The 26395-nt window shown below is 42.1% G+C and overlaps 1 protein-coding gene across 2 annotated transcripts in view; it reads right to left on the reverse strand.

The window, feature by feature from the left end:
• RALB (RAS like proto-oncogene B) overlaps positions 1-26395 on the reverse strand; it is a 45226-nt gene that overhangs the window by 13085 nt on the left and 5746 nt on the right. Inside the window, exon 1 of one of the 2 annotated variants that reach the window (XM_040562337.1) lies at positions 10087-10160. The exons of the other annotated variant lie outside the window; for it this stretch is intronic. The gene's annotated coding sequence lies outside the window, so the exon portion shown is untranslated. Of the gene's footprint in view, positions 1-10086; positions 10161-26395 lie in introns of those variants that run through there. 2 annotated transcript variants of the gene reach the window in all.

The raw sequence follows: 26395 nt of genomic DNA on the forward strand, positions 1-26395 counted from the left end.
ACTCTACTTTTTTTCCACTATGCTAATATCTTCTCTTGGCATGTCTCCAGTTATTGGTTTTCATGCTAACTATTACGAAGTGCTCAGCACAAATTCCTTCTTTTAGGATATCCCTGTATCCTTCCCCATTTACTGCTGGGCGTTTCTACCTTCTTGGTCATGGCTATAGATTTTCCTGGGCCACGCTTAACCAGATCAAGGGCCTCATTTGGCTTGAGATGTCTTCCAGAGCAGGTGGAGGCAGCAGTTTCACCTGCTGCAGAAAGGGGGAAGCTCCTGCCCCTGTTCAGAGTGTGCTCCTTCACGGTGTGCTGGTACAGCCAGCACCCTGCTGCAGTGCATGGGCTGAGAGCAAAACCCAAGCCTGGGATTTGCTTCTGGTAATTAGACATTTTTTAATCTGTGCAAAATCTATTAACAGTCTTGAAGTTGCACAAGTAATGATACCAGACAGGAAACTAGCAATGGATTTGGGAAACTTAATACTTTATAACCAAAGGGAAAATAAGAGTTTCTAGGGCACAGAACTATCTCCATAAACGTGAGGCATATACTCTATGTAGACTGGATCCTTGGTGAAAAGGGTGGAAACTACACCTAAATGTTAAAGAAAAACTACAGAATGAATACGTTTACTTGGTGCACTGAAACCTAGTTTCAATCAAAATTAGTTACTAGTTCCACCCAATAGACAGAATTTATACACACATTTAAAGACATTCGTAATCACAGCACCCATCACCTTACATGACTCCACACATTTGCATGCAGGAAGAATGAACTTGCTATACAGAGACTTCCAGTATTTTTCTGAAATATGCACACCTAAAGTTATGTAGAATAAGAACGTGAAGAATAGTGACACCCAGCTACATTGCTGCTCTAATTAATCATGACATTAGCAACCTATGCAGTCTAACTCCCTATTCTTTGCAAGAAGTTATAGCTAGACTGAGGTAACCCCACCTTCTAATGCTGTCCTCAGATCTGGGTGACCAAGTATTCTGTAATTCAAAGAGATCACTTCTTTGTGTATACAAAAAAGTGTGGTTTTGTGTATTGTGTATACTCTGCACATTGACCCCACCACCCTTGTCAAGCCCAGCCCAGCATCGACTGAGTTTTCTGAAAAGAACATCATTACAGCTTCAACAGCAAGTCTGACAGCAGCATTTACTTGCTGATAAAATGATTGAATATGCCCTCTCATATCATTCAGTAGATGACAATTCTAGATCATTCATTAAGAAGAAAGTGTCTTGTACGTCAGCAGTAATTTCAAGATAACCTTGCTTAGAACAGTCCTGATGTCCGAGGAAAACTGGAATTAGGTAATCCAAACCCTAGCCATTGTCTGCAGCAATGCTGTGTGTCAGAACAGCCCAGGCAGTCTGCTTGTCAAAGGGGCAGCTGTTTAAAATAACCCTTAAAGTCAGATCTATGCTGAACCAGAACACAAACACATACATACTCCTATATCTAAGGTAATTCAGTGTCACCTTTTTAGAATTCCCCTCGAGTGGAAGTAAAATGGCAACGGACTAGAAACAAGTCGTTCAGCTAGCTGAAGAAGAGGAAGGACTGACCTTAGATAGCACTTTTAAGGTGCTACACACCCCAAAACTGCTTATATCTGTATCTGACTAAAGGTTGCAGAGGTCAAAATTAACGCTCTCAACAGGCTGATAACAACAGATGAGGAGACCATCAATGCACGCAGTCATCTCAGCAGGACCGTTTTCAATACTGCGGTCACATGCTCATGGAGCACTGCAAGTCATTTTATTTGGAGCCTGAATACAGACACTAGAATGCAAGCCTTATTTCTGCTGCTTCATTTTGGTCTTGGATCTCTTTATACAGATCTGTATAAAATCTATTACAATTATTCTATTTTTGCCTCAGACTGTTTAGGTAGGCATCTCCGTTTCCCAGCTTAATAAAGCAGTGCCTGTCTTGCCCTCAGTCTTTATAAATACAAAGAGCATTCAGCCAACAAAGGGAGGAATCACAGAAGGCAGCATTAAAAGACACTATTAGAATAAGAGGACAGTTATACAGAGCCTTTCCAATTTGCTGCCAAGCTTGGACTATGCAATGATACCAAGTTCATTCCTGCTCGAACAAAACATACAGCTCATCTCAAAATCAAGCTCATTAAGCGGAATTACGGCTACTTAGTTGTGCAGCAATGTGCCTGTCTGCACAGAACTGCCCAGGCGACCAGCAACTTGCAGTTGAACAAATGCCACTAAACCAAACGCGTTTTTGCTATTTAATTCTTGCATACTGAACGCACACCAAGCAGTGGAAGTATCTGCAGGAACAGAAGCTAACAGCTGTCTCCACTGCTGTTCCACTTCACCTACCGAACCATACTATCTGAGGGTGAACCCTTCTGGGACATGATACATGAAAACAGCCTGAGAACACTGCGGCCCTACAGTCATTACGTGAGTCATCTCCATCCAGACTTCCTCGGAGGAAGGAGATGAACTGACAGCTTCCCCTACAGGCTTCCCTATAGATCCTGATGGAGGCCAGAAAACAGAGACAATGTAAGGGAGGGAAGACTGCCAGAACTCCAGCATGCACCAACTTCCCAGGGAGAGCACCACAAAAATCTGTTAACGAGTCAACTGTAACTGCTCAGTCCCAGTTCAGGCTGCTGCAGAGTCACAAAGTGCAACTCATCACTCTGCCAAGGCACAGAGAGACCCAGCGTGGCCCTGTGCCTTCAGTAGATCATCGCTATTTGGAAGCTTGAATTTCTGTCCTGGCTGCAGCGTGAGTTGTAGTGGCACAAACACAGGAGGAGGAAACAGCAGCAGCAAGGCAGAAAGATCCAGAGTTACCCCTCCTGACTGGCACGCGAACTGTTTGGTCCCCACGACACTACCAGTTGAGATCAGTCACTGTTTTAGAGTAGAAAGGTAAGGAACTTACAGGACAGCCATCTTTGAGGAACAGAGTGCTACCGCGTTTGAGAATTTACATCACACCAAGCACCGCTTACAGAACACTGCCTTTCACAGAAAGGTTTTCCCCTGTGAAAAACTGGGAATACAACAGTGAAGGGAATGGGTCTCCTTCACAGCAACTGGAGCCAGATTTGGAAAGTTTCTTGTATGTTCTGGTCTTTAAAGGCTTTCGGCACCATTTTCTACAGTCGGGGTGCACCTTTGATTTTAACCAGATGGCAGAATTGCGGTTTTAGTGTCATACCTGTCCTTTTAGGTTCTAGTAGCAGCCGTGTATCCTTCCTGCTTCACGTGGTGCAACCTACCAGCTCTGCCACGTTATTGCACCACCCTGTCACACAGGTACGGGCCCAGGTCAACGATGAAGTAGACAAGCACAAAACACACCGCTTCCCTTCCCTAACTAGTAGGGTTACTTCTTTCCCAGAAGACACAGAGGGCACATCAGGCCCACAGGCGTTACACCCCGCAGCAGGGCATGCGGCACCACCCTGCAGCGGAGCTCCAGGGGAAGGGTCCCTCTCCATCACAATCCCCCCAGGCTCTCACAAAGCGCTATTTAGATAACTACAGTCAGTTACTGACACTTTGATTGCCTCCCTGTTTCACAGATGGCACCACAGAAGCAGAGTTATTTTTTTTCCAGAAAGCTCTAAGACCAGCATCCCATTTTCTATGTTACTGTGCTAAGTAACCAGCAGATTGTACGTGACACCAAGTACACTCTTTGTTCCAAAAAGACAAAGCATTACCTGAAATGGAAATCTTAAGACACCGACACCATTACAGCTAAAAAGCAGTTGTAGAGATGTACCTGGCCAGACCACTCCCGGTACTTGCAGGAAGCTGGCAGGTCTAGTGTTAATGCCTGGAAGACATTTCAGACATACTACAGACAAGACTGACCTACCCCACTGCTCTTAGCCTAGCAAGAATTTGCTAGGAAACCTGGTAAGTCTTCTGCAAGCATAAGGACTGAGTTAATAGCATTAATTGGTATTGCTGTGGTGGGTTTGTCACTGTGGTGGTAACTGCCTAGTGGCCTAACTACTTGCAGTGAGTTAAGGACAGCATTTCTCGCCTTAGTCAATGAGCCTCATTCATACCAGATAAGTGACACTACAAGAGAGTTGTACAACAGCCTCAACTCCTGTAATTGCTCTGCGTATTCCAACCTTGCTTCCTTTGAAAGCTCCTCTGTGCAGGAGCATGCTCTTCTTCAATACACAGCACACACCAGGTCTGCCAAAGCACTGCTGAGAGATAATGACATGTTTCAGATGTTAATCTAATACTGATTTTTAATCAGACCTCTAGGAACGTAACAGATGCCTCAGACAAGTCAAATTCTCAGCTTATGCAATGCCTTAAGTAGGTTCACTTTGAATTCCAGTGTGCTAACTTCAAATGCTCTATCAGTATAAGGTTACAAAATGGTTTCAGTCGTTACTTCAGTGGATTACCTGCAGCTGTGCAATCCCCAAGGAAGCTGCCACTACCATTGATCCAGTAAACTCCTGCCAACACTAATCCAGTCATGAGCTTGCACAGAGTTGCAGGGTTTAATTCTTCTGCTCTCGGGCAGCATTACCGAGCCAGGTTTCCTTTCCTACCCCCATCCTTAGCTGTCGGAGCTAGCCCACTGTTCTTGCAAACGCAGCACAAGGCAGCAGGCAGGCAGCGAGCCGCTACCACCGCTCATTCAGAGGATGGATCTGGGCAGAGCCTGCCAACTGTCTTCAGATCCCCCGGTGAAAAGGGTACCCAGGATAAACCAGAAGCCCAAACACCATTTAGCTTGCCTCAGGTACTACCAGCAGTAGCGACTGTTCCTACCCCATGCAACTGCCTGTCAAACATTCCTTGCTCCTAAGCTGGAACTGGAGTCCCGTGCTCACAACTCTGTGCCGCCCTGAGCCACTCAAATACCTGCTCACATTTGATGGAGGTAGTGAACAATAAACCCCTAGTCCCCAAGTTTATTATCAACCATGGAGGCACACCTCCCCTAGAGGGCTGGAGAATCACCTCCCTGTAGCCTCTGAAAGTACTTACACTATTTTAAGCACCAAACTGAAGGGCTCACAGACGCAGATTCTGATTCACTGAGCTCCCTCAATCAGGCACACTGCACTGGAGTGCCAAGCACTGAACCTTTTCCCCATCCTTCAATCAATACACTTGCTTCACACAAAGCCACAACAGTGACAGTTAGTATTCCAGATGATCAGGAATTCTCTCATTCAGCTGTGTTAAGCCTCCTTTAAACAGAATTCTTCACTCAAGTTGCCCCAGTCAGAACAGTGAATACCTCACCCAGAATTTACCTTTCTACTGGGAAAAAAAAAAGACGACATTTCAAATAAAAAGGCGGGTAGTTTTCCAGTCTTTTCACATGCTTTACCTCAAAGTCACAAGCAGTATTTCTATCTTTAAACGTAGTGCTCTGACAGCCCAGTTTCCAAGGGCGACATGCAGTCTCAGTATCCCTAAGTTAACCTAGAAGCAAGCAGCTGACTTCAACACAGAACCCGGCATACACTTAGCCCAGGACATTTCCCTGTGCGTGACCTAGCAAGAGACAGGCCACATGGAAAACAGAACCAGTGCAGGATACGCCATACATTTCTCCCTGCCTGCTCTGACACATTTCTCCTCCTCCGAGCTCGTTACCAGAACAGAAAACTGTTATCCTGATGCAAAACCAGCCCATCTCCTAGCTCTCGTGCCTTTCCAGGGGAATCGGTACAGCTGGGTGCTCTGCACACTGCTGCATGCAGGACAGGGAGCGAACAGGAGATGCTGGGGGTCTGTGTGCAGTTGCAGGGGCTGTAACGTCATTAGGATCACAGAGATGAGCTGGGATGACTGGAGTGATGAGCCAGGGGAGAGCTTTAGGGCCAGGGTTAGTGTTCCAGTCTGGTCTTGCTGCTGACTACATCTCCAGAAGCATCTTCCAGCCTCAACAACTACGAGGCAAGCCTGTGTCCCAGCAACACAGCTCGTACACGCCTTGTTTCTGGGGAGCCTTTGGGATAGGAACACCTACTTGGAAGCTAGAGCAAGTACGGCAAACCTAAAAACTTACAGCAAGTCCTCCACGACTAACACTTAAGTAGGAACTTTGATTTTTGTTTACAGGAGTAACTATCTGGCAAGTACACCTGCTGTTATACCGTTAGAAGACAGTTGTGAATGCTTATGGAAAGCAGTTGAACAAAATCACTACTTGAACACTGTTTTACAAACTAAACAAGTGAAGTTTGATAATAGGGAAAGGCTGGCACTGATACTGTACAATAACATTTTGAATTGTGTCTCCTTCCTTGACAGCTTCAGAACAAGATTCAGCCCATAAAGCTGAGTCTGATTTTAGTTTGTCTTAACAAGGACAACCTTAAGCAAATTCTCATTGAGCATGCAGAATTGTTTAAAAATTACATTGCTTCTTAAATTGTATTTTGAGAATAGAAACAGAATGAGAAGTAGCACCAATTCCAAGCACACACTCCATTTTTTTTGGAAAGACCATTTCTTTAAATTGCTTTTCTAGTCTGTTTTATTACATGGTGGATAAAAGCGGAAAGCTGCCATAAAAGTCACTCAGTGAGACTGTGTGGTGACTGCACTGATGAGAATTCCTTACCTACCCAAAATGGGATCTCAGTAAGCCAAAAAAATAAATAGCAGAGGATTACCATCATGGGGAAGAGTTTCTTACAGCAGCAGCAGTTTAGTGGAAAGGCTGCATCAGAGGTCACTACATACTCTAGAATTAGTTTTTTCTAAGCAGGGAGTGGCTTCCTCGGTTACCAAAACCACCTCTTCTCTGGACAGCTGAGGAAACCAGCATGCAACCTGATCTATAAAAACGCTCCACTTGTTAAGCTTCTGCTCAAGACAGTGCCCTCCTGGGTAGCGTAGCGCTAACCTTAAGAAAAACACTATATTTAGCTTTGCAACAATGCTTTGCAACATGGAGTCCGGAGCTCAGGTAACTCCTCCAGTTAAGCTTTTCAAAGTGCTCTGACGTGTTTTGAATGTCATTCTGTAATGATGACACTACAATAATCTCATCAAGGTGTTTTGGTGTTCCCCCCCCCCCTTAATCTAATGTAAACCACTACCTTGGAAAAACCTTTGTCATCAATTAGGCAAACTTACCATTCTTTAACTTGGCCATCTCAATTAACACAACTTTGCCTCGTGTTAGGGCTAAGTCTGGGTCTCCAGTGCTCCCCTGAAAGATGTCATTTTAGTTCAGGTGAAGACATGCACAGAAAGAGCTAGAAACCTAAGGAGTCACAGCACCTACATAAGTGCATGTTTTCAGCTTTTCAACCCTCTGCTTTGACTTCAGATTAGTTCTGCCACATTCCAAATTTAAGAATATTAAAAACTCCAGCTTCAATACACTTAGTTGCCTGAAATATTTCTTTTTAATCACATCAACTGACAGCACCACTAATTCATTAAATAACAGCTGACAGGCTTTTTAAGACTTATAATCCCAGAACTGATTTTTTTTAGTCTTTGACATATGATCCCGCAAAGCTTTCTAGTAAAGACTGTTTCCATTAAGTCTCATATTCCCGTAATCAACTGTTATTTGCACCTTTCTGAACCATGTCTGCAGCCATTAGAAAGGCCACGGGCTCGAGGTCCATACAAACCAGTTCTAAGCGACTGCTGTAAGTGAGCACCCTGCCACCCTGAAGAGATTCAAGTATCTACTTGCACAGCAACCTCAGTAACGTTCCCGCATGACTTCATGGCTTTCATTTTGACAGGTCTTAAAAATACATTTGCACATCTCAAGCTCAAGAGACGAAACAGATCCTCTAATATCACTATTAAAGCAGCATTCAGAAGAACATGAAGAAACAAAGCACGAGTTAGCTTGCTTAACTGACAAGACAACTTGATATTTCTGGGGCAGGCATTGATGAAATTATGAAATTCGCTTAGTCCTGTTTAATGGGCTAAAAGGAGCTGCTCACAAAGCAATCACACCCTGGCAACTATTAACAAGTACTTTTTAACCATCCACTCCACAGCCTCTTGTGAAGAGCCACAATTATATCAGAACAAAAGCCACTGTTTTATTATTACCATTAGGAACAGCCAAGATTGTTTGCTGACATTCCTGCTCCATACAACAGCAGATAACAAGCACTGGAACCTTATCACCACCGCTTGGTGGTGGTGCAGAAGTTTGCAAAGACAGGGCAGGGGGAGGGTGGGGATATAAAAGAAAGCCTGAAGAACACGGCTTTTATCAGCAGGACAGTATTTTCAAGTCGAGATAGAGTTTGAGAACGCAACTGCCACCTAACCTGGCTGACAACTGGGATCAGCACCTTTCATAAGACAGGCATGCAAGAGCTACTGGAAGTCATGCACACAGGGTGTGGGAGGCAGCGAACGCCAGACCTGTGTTCACCACTTCTGTGGCACCCCCGCAGCCACCAGATTTCACTCAAACTCCCAAAAATCACTGCTTCCATCCTCAGTTGTTTGCTTCAGGCACAAGACACCTGCTGGCCTTGGGTGCTGCTTTTGTCTTGATACCACCATGCACTCCCATTGCCTGAACACTTGCTGCCTGCACAGCTGACATGAGAAACTGGCTCCTTTAGTACATCTACTGTGAGAGGCCATTAATTAAGATGAATTCATGGTGTAATAGAAAGCAATTCACTTAATCAGTAGTCAGTCACATGGAGTTTGAATCTAATTACTCTAGTTAATAAGAAGTTATCAATTCAGAGTACAAGTATCCACTGCATGGAAAGGGAACAGAACTTACAGAGCAAGAGGACAAGATCAAACTACAAACCAGACTCCTGAAACACGATGTTAGGGCTTGTTCTGCTACACTGCCTGGCCACTTCTGCTCTGTTCACGGGACAGAGCTGCTGCCTGTGAAGCCTGGACCCCAACGCTTCCCAGAGAAGTACGCCACTTCTCACAGCGTTCAGTCAAATCACAGTCAGTGTTAAATCAGTAAAGTTGCAGCTGAAGGAAACTTAAAACCTCAACGGGGCATCAGATTGCAGAATCTATCATCCAGGATTTCAGCATACCTAGAGTTGTCTAGGCAGCATCTCAAAATGCCTTAACTGCTCTTCTGTCCAGATATCCAGCACCACTGCACTGACAATTAGGGACAAGTTTGAGAGTTTTAAAGGCTGACTGAGAAAGGGCATTGTCTGGTCAAATTAAGCTTTCAGTTAACAGCTTTTGAAAAGCATTCCAACTACGCCTTCGAACTAGGCATTTCTCCGCAGCATATACATAACGCCAGTGAAAGCAGGTCAGCTTCACTCTTCTCCAGGCACGCCAAGCAGAGTCAAGCCGGCCCCCCTCCAAGAGGGGCATACAATCTAACACAGGGAACTTATTCAAAGAATAGAAAAGTCTGCAGACCATTCCCATAAATAAAAGCTATTTCATCCAGGAAGTGAATGCAAAAAACCTTTGCTGTGGTAAGTCGATATCATCTAATCATAAGCAAAAAAATAAACCTAAGTTCAGCGTGCAGAAGCCAGAAGCGCGATGAACGCAGCAGATAACGCTATTTTAACAAGCCTGCTGTAAGCGAACAGGCTATAAAGATGCTATTGCCAAGCGAAATCGAGCTGTCGCTATTCGTTTTTGTACCGTAGTTATTTTTGGCCATCAAGCAAGAACTGCTGCGTGCCCGGCCCCCAGCCGCTAGCCCCTTCTGCCGGCTTTGCTAGCTGCTGGACAGGGTAACAAAAAGTTTCTCCGTGAAGAGCCAGCTCCCCGAGGAGCCGCACCTCCGAGGATGCTCCCGGGCAGACGGGCACTCCACAAGAAGCAGGGGAGCCTCGGAGCTGGGTGAGCAGCACGGGGGACGCCACCGGGGGCTGCAGAGCCCAGCCCTGGCGAGCCGAGGCCGCCCCGGTGAGGCGCAGGGACCCCGCTCCCGCTCCCCCAGCGGTGACCGGGCCCCAGGCCCCGCTGGAGGGCCCGCAGGAGCAGCCGTGCCCCGGCGCGGCCGCCTCCTTCCCTCCCCCGTCCCCGGGGGAAGCGGAGACCCCCGGTGCCCCCCGCCTGGGCCCGGGCCCCGCCGCCTCACCTGGGGGCCCGCTCTCCGGCCCGGCCGCCGCGCCGCCCCCCGCCGCGCTCTCATGGGGGCGCCGCCGCCCGCGCGCCCCCGCCGCGCACTTCCGCCCTCGTCGCCGGGGCCGCCCGGCCGCGGGAGCGCGCCCGCCCCGGAGTCACGTGGCGCGCGCGGGCCAATGGGCGGGGAGAGGCCGTTGGGGGCGGCCGTTGGGGGCGGCCGTTGGCGCTGAGGCGGCGGTTGAGAGGGTGGGGGCGGTGGCTGAGGGAGCCCCGCCGCGTCTCTTTGCTCTGAGGGAAAGGGGCTGCAGGGAGGTGGTGTAATGGCGGGGACGACAAGCACTGCCCCTCGGTCCTGCAGCCTCGGCTGTGACCGCAAAAAGGCTGGGATCTGCGTTAAGTGCACCGCCTGGGTTTTGGTGCGAGCTCAGCTGACAGCTGGTGCCTGAGAGCGAATGGAAGCTTCCCCATTTCTCCTCGTAAATGTTGAGGATGCTGAGCTTTCTATCGTATTAGATGGTCGTCCTGCAACACTGCCGTGTATGTGTGAGGACAGAGCACTTAACTCCTCAGGAAAAAAAAAAAAATACAGCTTCTGCTATATTTACTGCAACTCTCTCTTCAGATGTCTATCAGTCCACAAATCCAAGTTCTGTCCATCCAGTGCTAATGTTACCAACCCGTCACACAACCAGAATAGCAGTCTTGCCACTCACAAAGAAATCCATACATTTTCTCTCTGCTTTTCTGTCTTTAATTCGGTTAATTTTTCTAGATTTAAAAGGTAGGAGAATTTGACCTATTCCACACACTGAAGTTAGAATGAATATCTCGGGTAAAGTTTCTCCTTCTCATAAAACAGCAGTTTGCATGATAAGGCCCCTTTTGGAAATGATAAAAGTCATTATTTTCACTAATCTCTTTGGTTTGAGATCCTCTGGGTCAAATGCAGCAGAACAGAAGTGACAGTTTGAGCAGCCAGCTCCTGCTCTCACATAGGGCTTCCATGCAGCCTCCTATGGAAGGGAAGGAATTGCCTTCCACCTCTGTCTATTTTCACCTCTGTGAGTGAAATTGTATTTTGAGATTGGAGAGAATAAAAAAGGACCCTCACTTATGGCAAAGGCAAATGAAAAAAAAAAAAAAAAAGCAATAGCAATGCAGCTTTATAAAAGTGATAGGTGAAACAATGGCCTATTTCCAAAACAAAGTAAAATGAAGGAGGAGGAACTGAAAAGAGATTTACTATAATCTGTAATTTCACAGTTGGCAAAAAAAATACCAGAAACTGGGAAAAAAGACTTACAGAGGCAGAAAAAAAAAAAAAAAAAGTAGGTGTGTGGCTCTGAGAATCAGCTGAGTATTTCAGCACTGCATAAAAAAGTTTTCTACATCACTCGTAAATAAACAGGATTGACATCATCTTTACCTCATCACTAGCTTCTCCTCTTGACTTAAACAACTGAACAAAGCACCAGATTTTAGTTAATCCCTTAGATGGAAATGCGACTTTTCTCCTTTCAGGTTTGTGCATTGGGAAAGGTCCCAATTCCAGCATTTTTTTTTCCCTCTGCATTATAGGATGTATTAAATTAAGAACCATGTCAATATTCTTCCTGCATGGAAGCTGGCAGACTAAGAGCCATTTACTGTTTGATGCCACCCATGCAGGGAAACAATAAGCGAAGAAAAAGATATTGCAGAATGTGAAAGAATGCTGGTTTATAGATACTACTTAAATTACCCAAATCTTGATATTTCTAGGATTATGCATTGCTTTTTGATACATTTTATGCGTTTGTATGGAGCCCTAAAAATATCCAAGTCTCCATGGCCATCTTTCATGTCATGCTGGCGATAACGGTGGGACCAGTCACTCTGATGTGACTATTCAAAACAGAGAAATATTTTCAGCCAATCTTATCTTTGAGTTGGAATTACCAAGAACCTAAGAAGCTGGATCTTTCCAGGCAGACCACAGTATTAGTCTGCTGCCCATACCACAGAGCTGACACTTCCCCTTACCCTGTTGCAAAAAACAGGGTTGAGAAATAAACCACCTCTATCCTGCTTCTGCAAATTGTTTAGGGGAAATCTACTTTATAGTAAGCGAGTCATGACAAAGAACGTTTGTCTGAGGCCACATTTTAAATCATTATGCATGTTGCCTGGTATAATCTCCATGGTTACCATAGGTGTTACAGATATATTTTTGCTTCAGTACTTTAAGAAATTTTCCATAGAACAATTTAGGGGAGAAAATTCCTTTTATCATTTATATTGCATTTATTTTATTCTAAGTGCTTTACAGACAATAAATGTTCACTTTCTAAACAAGTAAGATTTCAGTAGAGATGGAAAAAAATATCTCCAGCTGTCACTTCATCATGCCATAATATGCTTCAGACTGCAAACTCTTTGAGATAGGCACAGTATTTTTGATGCATGTATTTAGTTTCCAGCCCACTAAGGATGTAACAGGGCAGTCTGTGCCACTGCTAGGGCCATTGTGAACAACGTGAAGTGGGGTGGGATAGCTGAGCAGCAAATATTTTTTTTTTCTTTGCAAAGATTAAGACTCATACTTCCTTTCTGGGCAATTCTGTTTTGTAAGTAGAAATGTGTTTTAGAAAGACGGCTATCTGAAGCAAGAATTAGCTGAAATTAGCTCTAGAAACTAGTCAAGAGAAAGATATAAAACCCAGGTAGATAGCTCAATTTTATGTATTATTTATGTATTTATTATGTATTATTGTGGAAATAATTGGCAAACAAAATCAAGGAGAAGTAAAGAAAAAATTAAATGGAAAGGACAGAGAGTAGACCCTAAACCTACCCTGTGTGAGGCAGGGATGAGTAGATCTGTTTGATTATGGGATCTAGGGTGAATTACCATACCCACCACTAATGAGGGAGAGAAGCTAAATGGATAAATTCATGCTGGATGAGGCTGGCAGTTGTCTTGTCTTGGGCCCCATGTTTGTCATTTACACCTGTACAGAGTATGTGCAAAACCACCATCTGCATTCCCAGCTCTCCTTTGGCAGTGTTTTATAGAATCTCTGCCCTATTGTTTTTTTTTTTTTTTTTTTTTTTTTGTTGTTTTGTTTTGTTTTTTTTTTTTCACAAGTGACTGTGGGAGGAACAAGGTATGGAATCCAGTTCAGGAAAAAATGTATTTCAGGAACTAAAAAACCTAACAGGTTGCAAATGATGGACAGAAGGAGTTCCCTGTTTCTGCTGGGAGCTTGTAGGAAAGGTGTTTAATCTGATTTTAAAAGATTTTAAAGGTTAAAGAACTTGAGGAGGATCTTGGAACTGCAAGGGAATCAGTGCTGCACAGAAAGGCAGTCTTGCAGAATTACTTGCAGTAAGTGATTTGCAGTCCCTGGCAAAAACAGAAGAGGCAGCTTTTCTTCTCTGCTTACATCTGAATGCTGGAGAGGGACAGCTGCAGGATAAGTACCTGATTCACAACTTTTGCCACAGCATCAGAAAAGGGACTGAGAAGGACCTGTTGTTTAACTCTACTGCCAGCAATGACCACAAAGTCAGGAATCAGTGGAGAAAGAAGTGGTCCTGCCATGACTCCAGAACTGAGGCTGAGCCAGTAACATAAGAACGGGATAAAGCAGCGGGGGCTGTTCCCTCTCTGGTGGAATTCTTGGTTATACGTGGCCAGTGCCCTGTAGCACCTGTGCAGCATGAAACAAAGGCTCACTGAGGGTAACTAGACCTGTAAGGCTTTATTAATTTGTTCAATCCAAAGCCACTGTATTATTTTTATCCTGTTTACTGAACCATTCTGCAATCAAAATGAATGCTAGCATAAAGCTGGGGAGAACAGAAGAAAGCAAACTGGAGAGAATAGGGAAAAAAGAAAGTACTAATGCATTAGCTAGAATGTTATGATATCTTTTTTGTTCTCAAAATACAACATTTTTTGTATGTGCAGAGTTCAGCTGCCAGAGTTAATCTAGGCTTAGATAGCTTGTCAGAAGAGGTACATGTACATAGTGTGCATTCAGAGCTTGTTCTAAAATAAAAATAATATAGTCAAAGATCATTTTCTCTTCAGGGATGGATAGTCTAATAAGAACTACATTACATAGATTATTTGTATACTGACTGAGAATTAAGCTGACCTTGCTACGATTTATGAATTTCGGCATTAAAAAATCATAAGGCAGTAAAACAAACTATATCAGAAACAAATGATAGTAAATGAAATATGATTGTGGTTTTGGCCTTGTAGCAGTTTATGGTGTTTTGATTATATCACGCCCTTCATTGTTGTTACAAATACCAAGAAGTCAACTCACTGAAGTTCACTACGGAATCACCTTGCAATTTCAGGTGCAGCTGGGATTCTGTCAGGATCAAACTACAAGGTCATTTTAAGGAGATTCTTACTGAAATGTTGTGAGGTAAGGAATTTCACACACCCGCGTTACAAGTGTTAAACTTCTAATCATCATGATTATCAACAGCGTGACAGAGTTAGGGCCTGATCTTGGAGACTTTACAGAAGGAGATAACTTTATTGTAACTATCTTGAGAGCCTAGAATCAAAAGAAAATAAAAGGACTGGAGAGAGTCATAGCAGGTGAGGTGGCCCAAAGGCAAGATCAGTTATACATGATCTTGGCATGTATACGTTTTTGGCATGTGTTTGTTTAATGCAATTAAAATTGTATTAAATGATACATATATCATTTTTGGCATGTATTTGTTTATTGCAATGAAAATTGCAGCATCATCGTAACCATTTATTTAAAATATTGGATTACTTTATCATGAGAAGAAAATTAACAATATTTACCTTAAATTACTTTAAATGTCACTTGCTACAATTTAAGCCTACTAACTAGTTGCAAAGTGGGCATAGCAATCAGATTTTTCTCTTCCTTTTGCTTCAACCTGTTAAATATGAAGAAAAATCATTATTTTTTCACTCTTCTGAATCGCTTTTTTCTTCAAAATAACACCTATTTTTTTTTCAGTTGTTCCCCATAGGCCATGTTTCCTAATTGCCAGTCACTCTCTTTCTTCTTTGGCCTCTCTCCAGCTGGCCCACATTTCCTCAAGTGCACTGCTGAAGCAGATACATTAACTAAGGCTTTACCAGTTAGATGGAGGGTAGAAAATGTACCTTAGTGTCTTACAGATAAGCTTGGATGTGATTATCATACTGAAACCAATTATGTGAAAACTAGAATTATTGTGGAAAAAGATAAGGCAGGGTATTTTTGCCAGAAAAATAAAGCAGCTATCTAACATTATTGAGAATTTTGCTCACTGAGTTGAACATCGCTACCTAACTGAATAGCTGCTGTTGGAGAGTGATTTGAGCATTCATGAAGAAAAAAATATAATAAAAAAAATCATGTTATCAGATCTTCTGTCACTTCTTCTTTAATAATTTTTTCCAGATGAAATTGTGGGCAAATACATTAAATTAATCATGAAAACTACTGGCTTTGATAGCAACCAGCATTCTAGCAGGGTGGGATCAGTACTTTAGAAAGATTTATCAATGAAAAAAAAATATAATTTTAAGTATCTGCTTCTGCCTGCAGACTATAATTTACCTAACTTAGAATAAGGCTAAAATGTCCTTCTGCAAATTAAAGAAGAGCATATTTTTATGCAATGAAAGCTCTTCATATTTAGACTGCTCTCTTCGTTGTTATTAATGCATTTTTCTCTTTTGATTGTTTAATTAGAACATCTATTGCAAATATTTGGAAGTCTCAATGCCCCCTTACCACTTAAGTGGCAGTAAAATTTTTATTTCCCAAACACCTTACAATTTATGAGAGGGATTTGGGGACCCAAATTTTGTAATAGAATTATTTATCATTATGATAGTATTTTACCCATGCTTCAGTGGTATATTGTATGGAATTAACTCTGGTATGACTGAGTGGCTAAAAATCAGACTTTTATTGCACCTACAACGTACCTTTGCGTTATTGTGCTGGCAAATGTCAAATTGAAGAAGGTCTGAATGTGAACTTGAATGGGCAAATCTCTTTTGGAAATCCAAGTGCTGTGTGAAGTGGATTTGGTGGTAAAACAAATGGCTACAAAGTTTGTCTACCAAAATTGCTCTTCACTGCACTTGGCTACAGATTCTTTACTCCCTAAACTCACACAATATAACACTGTGCTGTTCATTAGATGCTCTATTTCAGCCCAGAGGTAACAGCCTCGAAAAAGTGGGTAAAGTGGTTATTGTAGGAAACCTGCAGGAATTTGTTCAATCAGCAAAGGTTATAAGGAAGTTTGTCTGTCTACAAATATGCTAATGTAAGCATCGTATTTTTATGCCACCACTCTCAGTTACTGAGCTTGCTTAGAACATAATCCAGTAATGTGATAATACTGCTACACTGAAGAAAATTTTCACTGTTGAGCTGAATGTTCATGTGTTAGTTTACACAGCATTCTTCTCTTCTAGAAAAGCCGTGTTCTTGCAGTTGATAACCTAATACAGTCTACAAACAGCCTCTCCTTTTTTTTTCTCATGTTAATTTGATAAGAGTACAATATGCTTTACATTAGGGGATTAAGGAGAGTAATTTCAAAATAAGCATCCATTGTATCTCATTTAGATAACATCCTGACTTCTGTATTGTCTTTTAACTTTACAAGCTGTGTTACAGGCTTGTCAGAGCAATGGCCAAAGAATGGCTTTTTTGGCCATTTTTTGATCAATTACAGTTTATTGAAGAGTGTTGCATTTTGGCTTTCTCAAATCTTGTTTACTTGATTTGACATGATCATAGATGACAGCAGAATCCACATATATCATATATTGCAAATCTGCATCTGTACTACTGCTGTATGGATCATGAGAATTTGCAATGTAAATCTTGAACAAATTCTTTTAAGATGTTCCATCTACTCAGATGGAAAAAATGAAATTTACAGTAAATAGGGAACAAGTCCCAACAGCGTCTATATTTTCTAAGAAGCTTTGAGAATTATGATTGCCCTTAATCATACAAAACACCTTTGTATAACTTTGAGATCTTCAACAAAAAGCTTTACACAACCTTTCAGAGAACAATAAATCAAACTTCTGACTTTTCAAAATTGCTTCTCTGCATTCAGGCATGAATTTCATCCTCAAGCTGGATTTCTTGAAGGGCAACAACAGACCTTTAGCTGCGTTTTTTTCTGATCAGACTTTCAGCAATGGAAAATGAATTACTTTGATCTGAGTCACCTAACTATATTTATTCCCCTTATAACCCTTGTCCCTTTATAAGGCTTTCCTTTTTCTATACAATGGTTCTCTAACATTTATAATGGAATTACAACCAGGTCATAAGACATACAAGGCCCGCTTTTCTCCTACCTTTTCTTCTTCTGTAGCAATCAATGTCTGTAAAAACATCTGTAAAATGCCAAATGGCAGATGATACAGATATAAATCACTACAGAAATGGTCAGATTGTTGGTCTTCGGACAGTTTCTATGCTGTAAAAAACAATTTCATATTGAATCATTGTGATCATCGTTGTTTGAGTTGAACAGAAAAAGGAAGTTATCTCCCTTCAAGAACTAGTCTCTGCAGATAACAAATGATAGGTACATACATAGTATAGGGGGGAAAATCCTGTTTTTTCTTTTCTGCAGATCGATAGAAGACTTCAGTCTGCAAGCCTCAAGCTTAAACTCTCATATGAGGCACTGTAAGTTAACTGGTAAAGTTAAAAACTGGCGTTGCTCATTTACACTGTCCCAGAAGCATACCTGGTTCATGGAAATAGATGCACGATGCCAAGCAGATGCTATAATCCTGCCCATGGAAACTAGAACTGTGAAGGCACAGATGCCAGCAGTGCAGGCAGTATAAATTGCGACGTCTTTATGAGAGCAGGGACTGTTCAATGTGTGGTTTAATCATTAGGTAAGATTAAATCACTCTTGCTTGTACTGTTCCTGGTTTAGTGAGTTTTATAGCATGCAAACTGGATCAGCTTCAACAAGAAGGACTAAATACATCCCTCGCCTTGCACAAGATAGTCTTTGGCTTTCACTGTTTGGAGTATTTTCCCCCTAGATAAGGGCTCCAATCACCTCAGTGGAGGAGGCAAGTGATCTCTGGTTTCCTACATGCTATATAGATCCTGTATTCCCTGAGACATCGGATAAAAGGATGAATTTTCTTTCTGTGAATTGGAAGAAATGACTGCTATTCTCTACTTCCATCCTGCTTTCAATTTATGGAGAAGGGCAGGATTTACAAGATACCTGTCCAGCTCTTTTGGTAAAGGTTGTTTCTATCAAGAGGGTTGTAGATGCTAACGTTTGTGGTCTTAGTGTTTCCATTTAACAGCTATAAGGCTGGAAACAGGCAAACTAAATGGAAGATCCAAAATGTTTAATGATTTGACTTTTCTTGATGAACGTTTTAACCAAACTAGTTATTTTCTTTTAAATTTAGAAAAGATCTTTATATAGAGCAAGCCTGAGATATTATAGTCTTGAGGCAGCTGCCACTTCCTTCCAAGAAAGGGCAGCCCTTCATGCTCTTTGGAAGGCAAAAATGCTATGGATTTGGCCATTGTGGCTGAAGATATCCATTATGTCAAATGCAAAATGCAATAGTCATGTCACGTCCATGCTAGATTCAGCTTGATGTAGTTCTGCCTTTTCAGTTTCCTTTCACAGAGCTTAAGCAATGTGGCCACCTGCTGAATCTCTCTTTTGATTAGCATGTAAAGAATCCTTTGTTTGGATCAGCTGGACTCCTTTGACTTCTCAGCACTGGAGGCTCAGCAACAGTTTCCTTGAGGCTTTTCTTAAATCTCTCCAAGGGTTTTCTGGGGATAATTTGGGAAGCTTTCAATTTGGGAAGAAAAGGAACCGAATTTTACCATCTCTACTTAGCTGATCTGTATTTTCTTACATTTTTGTATGATATTAACAGAGAGAGAGCTGCACCTATACATTAGCACTGCAGTCTAAGCTATCATTTCTAAATACAGTCTGGATCACGGCAGAAAGAGCTGCAGTGTTAATGTATAGGTGCTCCCTGCAGAGTTCAAATTTCCTTAAACTTCAGGGCTCATATTTTAAATTGGTTAGAAATGAGTTTGTCGTTACAATACTTTCTACAATTCTTAGTTCAGAGAGAGCTGTGAATCTTACAAAACTTTCAGTGCACTAAACCATAGTTGGTTTCTCTGCCGCTGAAGTTCTGTGCATCTTCATGGAAGCTTTGGTTCTTACTTCTTGTCAAGCAAACACGTGACAGGTAGAAACTAGAAGCAGTAAAGACTGTGGTGTGAAAGAAATTAAAAAAAAATCGAAACCTGTAATGAGGGACTGTTCTGGAAATGGAATAAGGTTCAGCTAGGACTCTTACCTCTACTTGAAGAGTAGCTTATCTGCCTTAAAATATAGAAGACATTCTAACGTGATTGGAGGGCCCTGCCCACCTATCCCTGTTAGAGACTTCACTCAGGAAAAAGCTGTAATTAACGGGAACACCAACACGGAAAGATAATCAGCAAAATGGCTGCCAGCTTTTTTTTCTACACAGACTCCTAGTTCATGTAGCAAATTTCCAACAATCAAGCTCACTCTCATGCAGGTTTGGATCACAGGGAGGGTCTTGAGATGCTACTGCTAGAAGAGGTATGAAAAGATCTTAGTCCAGATCCAGGAAATGTTGAGCAGCTCCCAGAGCCACTATACATTAGATGGTACCATGCTTGTGGCTACTCCTAGTCTTACTTTAGATCCACACCACAGAGCTATTTCCTGTTTGTATTTTGATCCATGTGCACTTTTAGTTCCCTGAGAAGCACGTTTTGTGTTCCAGTGAGAACTGGAGTCAATTTTTACTCTTATTGACCAATATTCATTCTAGCTTCATTTTTGTTTGATTCCAAATTTTGGCCATTGATTTGTCAGTACAGTTTGTTGCTCCAGGATATAACTCATATTGTACTCTGAATTCACTGAAGCAATCTTTTTCAGCATGCCAGAGACATGCCTCTAGTTTGTTACGCAGCTAGAGCTTTTATTCAAACCCCAGCTTTTGAGCTTAAGCTTTTTCTCAAAAGCTACTGATGATTTCCAAATCTAACAAACTAGTTTGCTGGCAACCTTGTTTTAGTTATATAAAATGTATTTTAGTTCCAGTTCTTATTCTGTTCCATGTACAAACATTTCATTCTATTTCTGCCAAACCTTTGCCACTCTTTTTCTATTTTCTAGTTCCTGTTAATAAAATGCATAGCTTCCTGGTCTGCATCCTGTTAGTGCTGACACAGGCTCCTAATATCAAGTACAGATTCATCCCTCCAAGGCCAGGAAATGTTCTGCTTTGCTGATTCAAATCTGAGCAGAAATAACACGGCCTGAGAAAGTCTTAAGAGAGAAAATTTTAGCAAAGAATATGAGAGTTATGAGTGTAACAGTCGGAGTTATAAATGAAAAGGAGAGGAAAATCTGGCTTGAAACTGGTCTGGAAGTCCTTGATAAATGGTAACAGTGATAGTAATGAAACAGCCTGAGAATTCAGCCTTACATCAGCAATCTTTTTTTGTGTATTTTTCCTTCCTAAAGTTTTGTTATTTTTGTTTGCTTGGGTTTTTTAAATGTATTCTATTCTGTATGACTTAATATAAATTGATGTGAGGAAATCTCAATTGAATATTATTTAACAAAGATTTTGCAAGTATTTTTGTAATTTAGTGTTGCTGATAGTAGCTTGTGTGCGAAGTTGCCCCATGAGGATGACAACTTTAAATCTGTTTACCTTGTTGTTTGTGTCAATTTGTCTAAATGCTGTAAGACAACTGAATCCATTAATAAGCAGTTAAACCATTAGACTGTGCTTAACAATGGTTGGATCTTGAAAATACTAATATTACAGAAACTACCTGTGGAACTGACAACTTCTAGGCAAGATGCTAAGGACTGAACTCTAATGTTCCTTTCCAGGTCATTGGATTGCTTTGGCTTAGAGGATGTGGCGATTCTGCGTGTAAAGACAGGCTATTATTCTTTAAACTGTGCTATATAGGGTGATCGCCATGCTAAATGTAGTTGAATTTCACAAATCAACAAATGGACCATAGCAGTCATTCAGCCAAAAAGAAAAATAATTTCAGATGGGGGATTTTACTGGGATTTTACTGGGACATAAGTAGAGGCATAGCACAAGGAGATAAAAACTGAACAAGTGTGCTTGATAAAGGGAGACAAAACAAAGACAGATAAGTCCTCAGGTTCTTAAGTTTACAGTTTCCGTGAGTAGCTTAGCAAATCACAGTACAGATGAGCGAAGTTCAGGGAGGTGCTTTGCACACCTATGTACAAAATCATTGCTTCTCTTTCCTAGACAAAACTGAGCATCCTTCTGCTTAAACACGGTAGTGCAATGGATTTACTGTTTTCTTAGGGACTCTAGCTGATTTAGCATGACTGGGCAGGATGCTTTCCTTCCTCCGAGCTTGCTAATGGGCAACAGGAAGTGTTGCCTTCCTTCCCTGCTCCCAGCCTGCTGCCTCTGCAACATCCCCTGCCTTCAGTGACAGGGCTTTCTTGCCAGATTCCTGCACACATATGCACACACTGCTTAAAAAAAGAAAAAAGAAAAAAAAAAAAAAAGGAGGGGATAGTCCAGATATTTCTGATGGATGTAAGAGTCTTATTTCTTTCTTCTAATCTGTTATGTATCATGCATAAATAGCTGCCATATTTTACCTAGTGGTGAGTGCATTTTGGTTGTGGTGGACTGTTCTATAAATAACTTTGTTATGATAATTATTATAGCAACATACTATTTGGGGCGTGTAGACTAATTAGAATTTTGAAATTGCAATTGAAATCTGTGAGAGTGAAGGAGCACTGGAAGAGGTTGCCTGGAGAGGCTGTGGAGTCTCCTTTCCCGGAGATACTCAAAACCCGCCTGGATGTGATCCTGTGCAGCATGCTCAAGGTGACCCCGCTTGAGCAAGGAGGTTGGACTAGGCAATTTCCAGAGGTCCCTTCCAACCTCAACCAGTCTGTGATTCTGTGAAAAGCAGTAGTGTTGACACCTTTGGGCTTGAAATCAACAAATTTGGTGCATTCCCAGTTGTGGGGACTTTTTGAGTTCTAGCTGTCATGTTCACACGTTTCGCCCCTGTAGTAATGGACTTCTCCCTCTGATGACTCAGAGGAAATAGTCTCCACCCAGTCTTTCACAGAATAAAAGACAGAAGTCCCCTATTTTTTTCCACAGCAGAAAATCACAGCGACTGTAGAGCAAGAATTTAATGTAGCCCCAAATACTAGCATAAAACGTGATTAGACTGGATTTCATTTAGCTTGTGACCTCATTTGAAACTATTGTGACCTCACTAGTTATAACAGAGCCTGCTTTGGGAACTACTGCTCTATGTACTTCTAAAGAGCAGATCTGTATTTCTGAATTATATTGCCACCTTATAGCACAAAGCAGCATAGATTCAGCATGTCCTGAATCGAAGACTTGGATTATTTAATGTCTGCATAGCCTAAGATAAGGGGAATGGATCTATTAGAGGCAGCGTTACCGACCTTCTCTCCCCTTTACTGTCTTCTTTGCATCAAGAGCTATGATTGTATTTCATTCCAGTGACTTCACACCAAATCTGGATTTACACTGGGATGACAGCAGAATTTGACTGCTATTCAAAGCAATGCTAATTTGTATTGTAAAATTATCTTGTTTCCTTCTTGATTTTCACTAATTTACATAAAGTTACAGACATATACGATGCCTTAAAGGTGCATAAAAACAAACGCCCCTTTCCTGTAGAGATTACAATCAACAATAAGAAATAAAAACACAGTATAAAGAACTACTGCCAGGAGGAAATGGATTTTTTTCCATGGATTGTGCTTTTCTATGGGACATGCACTCAGTAATTTTTAATCTACAATCAGTCCAGGTTAAGTACTTTGTTTCTTTTAAAGATGTAAATAGCAACGCCTAGTGGATTAGCATAGAAACACTTTATGGAAGAAATGCCTTTTACAAAGGATTTGAATGAAGGTAGCATTGTGATTTCTTCCAAAAATCTTATCAGAAAAGAATTCACAGCAGAGAAAAATAGCTCACGCCTTTTCATCACAGTTATTTTCAGAAAAACAAGTACTGAAGACAGATAAGGAAACTTTCTGGTAGATTATTCCTATTATCAAATAGCAACTTCACTCCACCCTTCCCTTGTATTTGGCTTCATACAGAGTGCCTGAAGCTACAGTTTTCTTGCAAGACTACCCCCAGAAAAATCCCCTGCCATTGTCAGACATGCTAACAAAAGAAAGAAATGTATACTTCTTATGAAGAGGAAGACTGTAATTAACTGCTATCCATCAAAATTAGGAGAGGTACCTGTTTAGCTTGAATAAAAGTAAATGTACCTTTCCACTGTACCTTAACTGGCTGCATATGCTGAAACTGAGCCATGGGCCCATCCAGTAGCACTTTTCCTCAAGCAGAAGTTTCAGCTGAGATCTACATCCCTGTCCAATACTTAGAGAATTTCCCTGAAGATAAAGTAATTGTTTCAACTTGTTTTTAAGTCAGAGCTCTCGGTTTTTGTAATTCATACGTAGGTCATGTTAAAATTAAACGGATGTTTTATAATTCTTCCCACTGGCTTTTAGTCTTTGGATTCACTCAGAAAGGGGCCTGTTCCCACTAGTGGAAGAGTTTTGCTATCAACTCCAAGGACAGCAACTTCTGTTCTGTCCCCATCACCACTATGCTTCCTCTGCTGAAGGAAAATAGGACTCAGAATCTGCTAGATAGATTCACTTGAATAAAAAGCCTGCAGCATAAACCCACAGATCCTGTAGCTTGTATGCATACAGAATCCACGGTTAATGTAATTATTTCCTTAATTACTAGAAACTCATAATTCCTGCAGTTTTGCAGGGAAATTGAGTACATGCATCAAACGTAGATGGCCAAAGAAAAGAAAGACAAATAAAATACAAAGAATACAAAGACATGTTGTCATACATGCCTTCTCAGTGAGTGATACCTACGGCAACATGACGTGTACTAATGGGGTAGTCAAGCCCCAGAGGCTACATGAGTCAGATCCCAGTGTAAGGATAGGCCTTTGAGAAGACAATCAATAGCAGCCCAAGACTGATTTCTTACCTCCCATGATCCTATGACACATTTACACTGGGACCAGGAAGCAGGCTTAGGAGGGAGGCTGGTTGGAGCAACAGGCTGCAGAGGAGCACTACTGTCCCTTGTTCCCTACTCCCCCAAAACAAGCAATGAATGAGAGTGGCAGTGGTGGAGAAGTGTTGTTCTTACCCACCAGACAATGAGCTAAGGCAGCAGGCTGCGTAGGAATGTCTCCTTACACACGTTCAAGTCCTCGGAAACTTAGAAGCACAGCAACAATTTGTCTATGTCAGGGTATTCTCAGAAGCATGAGCAAAAAGCATCCTCTTGCTATTCCTTTCTTTGGGACGAGGCTGCAGCTCGCTCCTTGCAGTTTCCATAGAAAAGGCGGTTCAGGCCAGACAGAAGATCCCGCAGACCAGATGTGGCCAGCGGGCTGCATGTTGAGCCACGCTGGTGCAGAATTTTTAAAAGCAATCAGCGTTAGCCTGACAGCATCCACTGTCAGTGCTGTGAGTTTGGCCAGTAGTGAGAGCTTTTGGAAACCACTGTCCTTATCTGGCCATAAAGACTCCTGCTCTACCCTTGATCTTTGTGCACACCTTCTCTCTGCAGTAGTACGCTCCGCTCATAGCAGGCCTACACAGTCCTATCTCTACAATCACAGACACTGGGCAACATTATAAAGGAAACTGTCATCACCCAAGAATTTAACATGCAGCTTATGGCTTTTGGAGTCATCAGTCCTCAGTGGAAATGAACAAAGACCAGCATGAGCAAGCTAAAGAATTACATTGAGCTCCTATTTCTGACAACGGTAGCCAGTTTCATTTATCCTCTGTTACCTCATTTATAGTTATGACTCCTCTCCATTCTGGAAGAGAAACCCAGAGGTCAAAGCACAGGATTAGGAGTTTGGTAACTTAACTGCAGTCTTAATGCTAGTTCTTGCATACTGTGGCACTGCAGAGATGGTTGCACAGCGTTATGAAGGAATGGGTTCTGCATCACAGTGCTGAGGTGGGAAAAGTACCGCTCAGTTGAAATTGATGCTGTGATGCTATGGTGCAGTTTTAATGAGAAAAATACTATAATCTAAATGTTCCTGTCAATTGGGAATGCACCTTGTTTGTAAGGCTACAAGAGTAGAGGCAATGTCCATCATTCAACTTCAAAGGGCAGTTTTTGAGTAAAAACAGCTAAGGTTTTGGCTGGCTGACACTGAGACAACCAGGACTGAAGGAAGCTGGAAATTAGATCACAGTAGTAGCAAAAATAGATGACAGAGCAGAGCTTTGAAAAGTCCCTCAGAGGGAAAGCTTTGGGCCAGAAAGGAAGTGAGAGGAATGGAGGGTGCTGCTCATTAGGGGCAGGAGATAGGAAACAATGATGCTATTGTGGCAGTGGAGCCGATGAAGGTCAGAGAAGATAAACTCTATTTTGCCTGGTTGCAAAACACTCATGCAACGTTGGGAATTTTTAGTGAAACAAAGAGTTGGGCCAAGGGACATTGTGGCCAGGGAGTGTGGTGTATTTGTGTGAATTGTAATCTACAGTGCTTTCATTTTTCAAGTGAAAAGCAGTGCCTTCAGCAACTCTGTGCAGAGCATTTCTGGTTTATATCTGCTTTATATCTGAAGAATTAGCTATAAAGCTGACGATCTGGAAAAAAAATCTGTCCTAGCTTTGGTAGCTGGAGAAGTCACCGCTGGACATGGAACAGGCAGCAAGGCTATCAGGGCTAGCTCTCAGGAAGAGAGACAAAGCTGAATATTTCCACCCTTGAATACAGGCTTCTGTGAGCCCTCACTTGAAGAACTGTGCCCAGTCTTTAACTGGACATCAGAGACAAAATCTGAAGGGCACAGGACCATAGCTGGGTCTTGTGGAAGTAATGGGGACAAGTCCTAATGGGGCCACCATATTAACTTGCTTTTGCAAAAGTTGCTTATAGGAACCTATCTCCTAGGAAACAGTAAGTATTTGTGTGAATTAACATTCTTTACCTAGCACTAGATGTATAGAATGTGCCTGGGTTCGCTGCTGTTTAGATTTCCCTCCTTTAGCATTCCTACAGCTTGCCAGAAAGTCTGCTTCTGCAGAAACATAGGTTAATTAAACACATCCGCCCATTAGAGCAAGGAGGGAACATTACAGTCTGGCCCAGAGCTACCTTCTTCAG

This window comes from Cygnus olor, chromosome 6 (assembly GCF_009769625.2).
Source record: "Cygnus olor isolate bCygOlo1 chromosome 6, bCygOlo1.pri.v2, whole genome shotgun sequence".
In the NCBI taxonomy this organism is placed as follows: Eukaryota; Metazoa; Chordata; class Aves; order Anseriformes; family Anatidae; genus Cygnus; species Cygnus olor.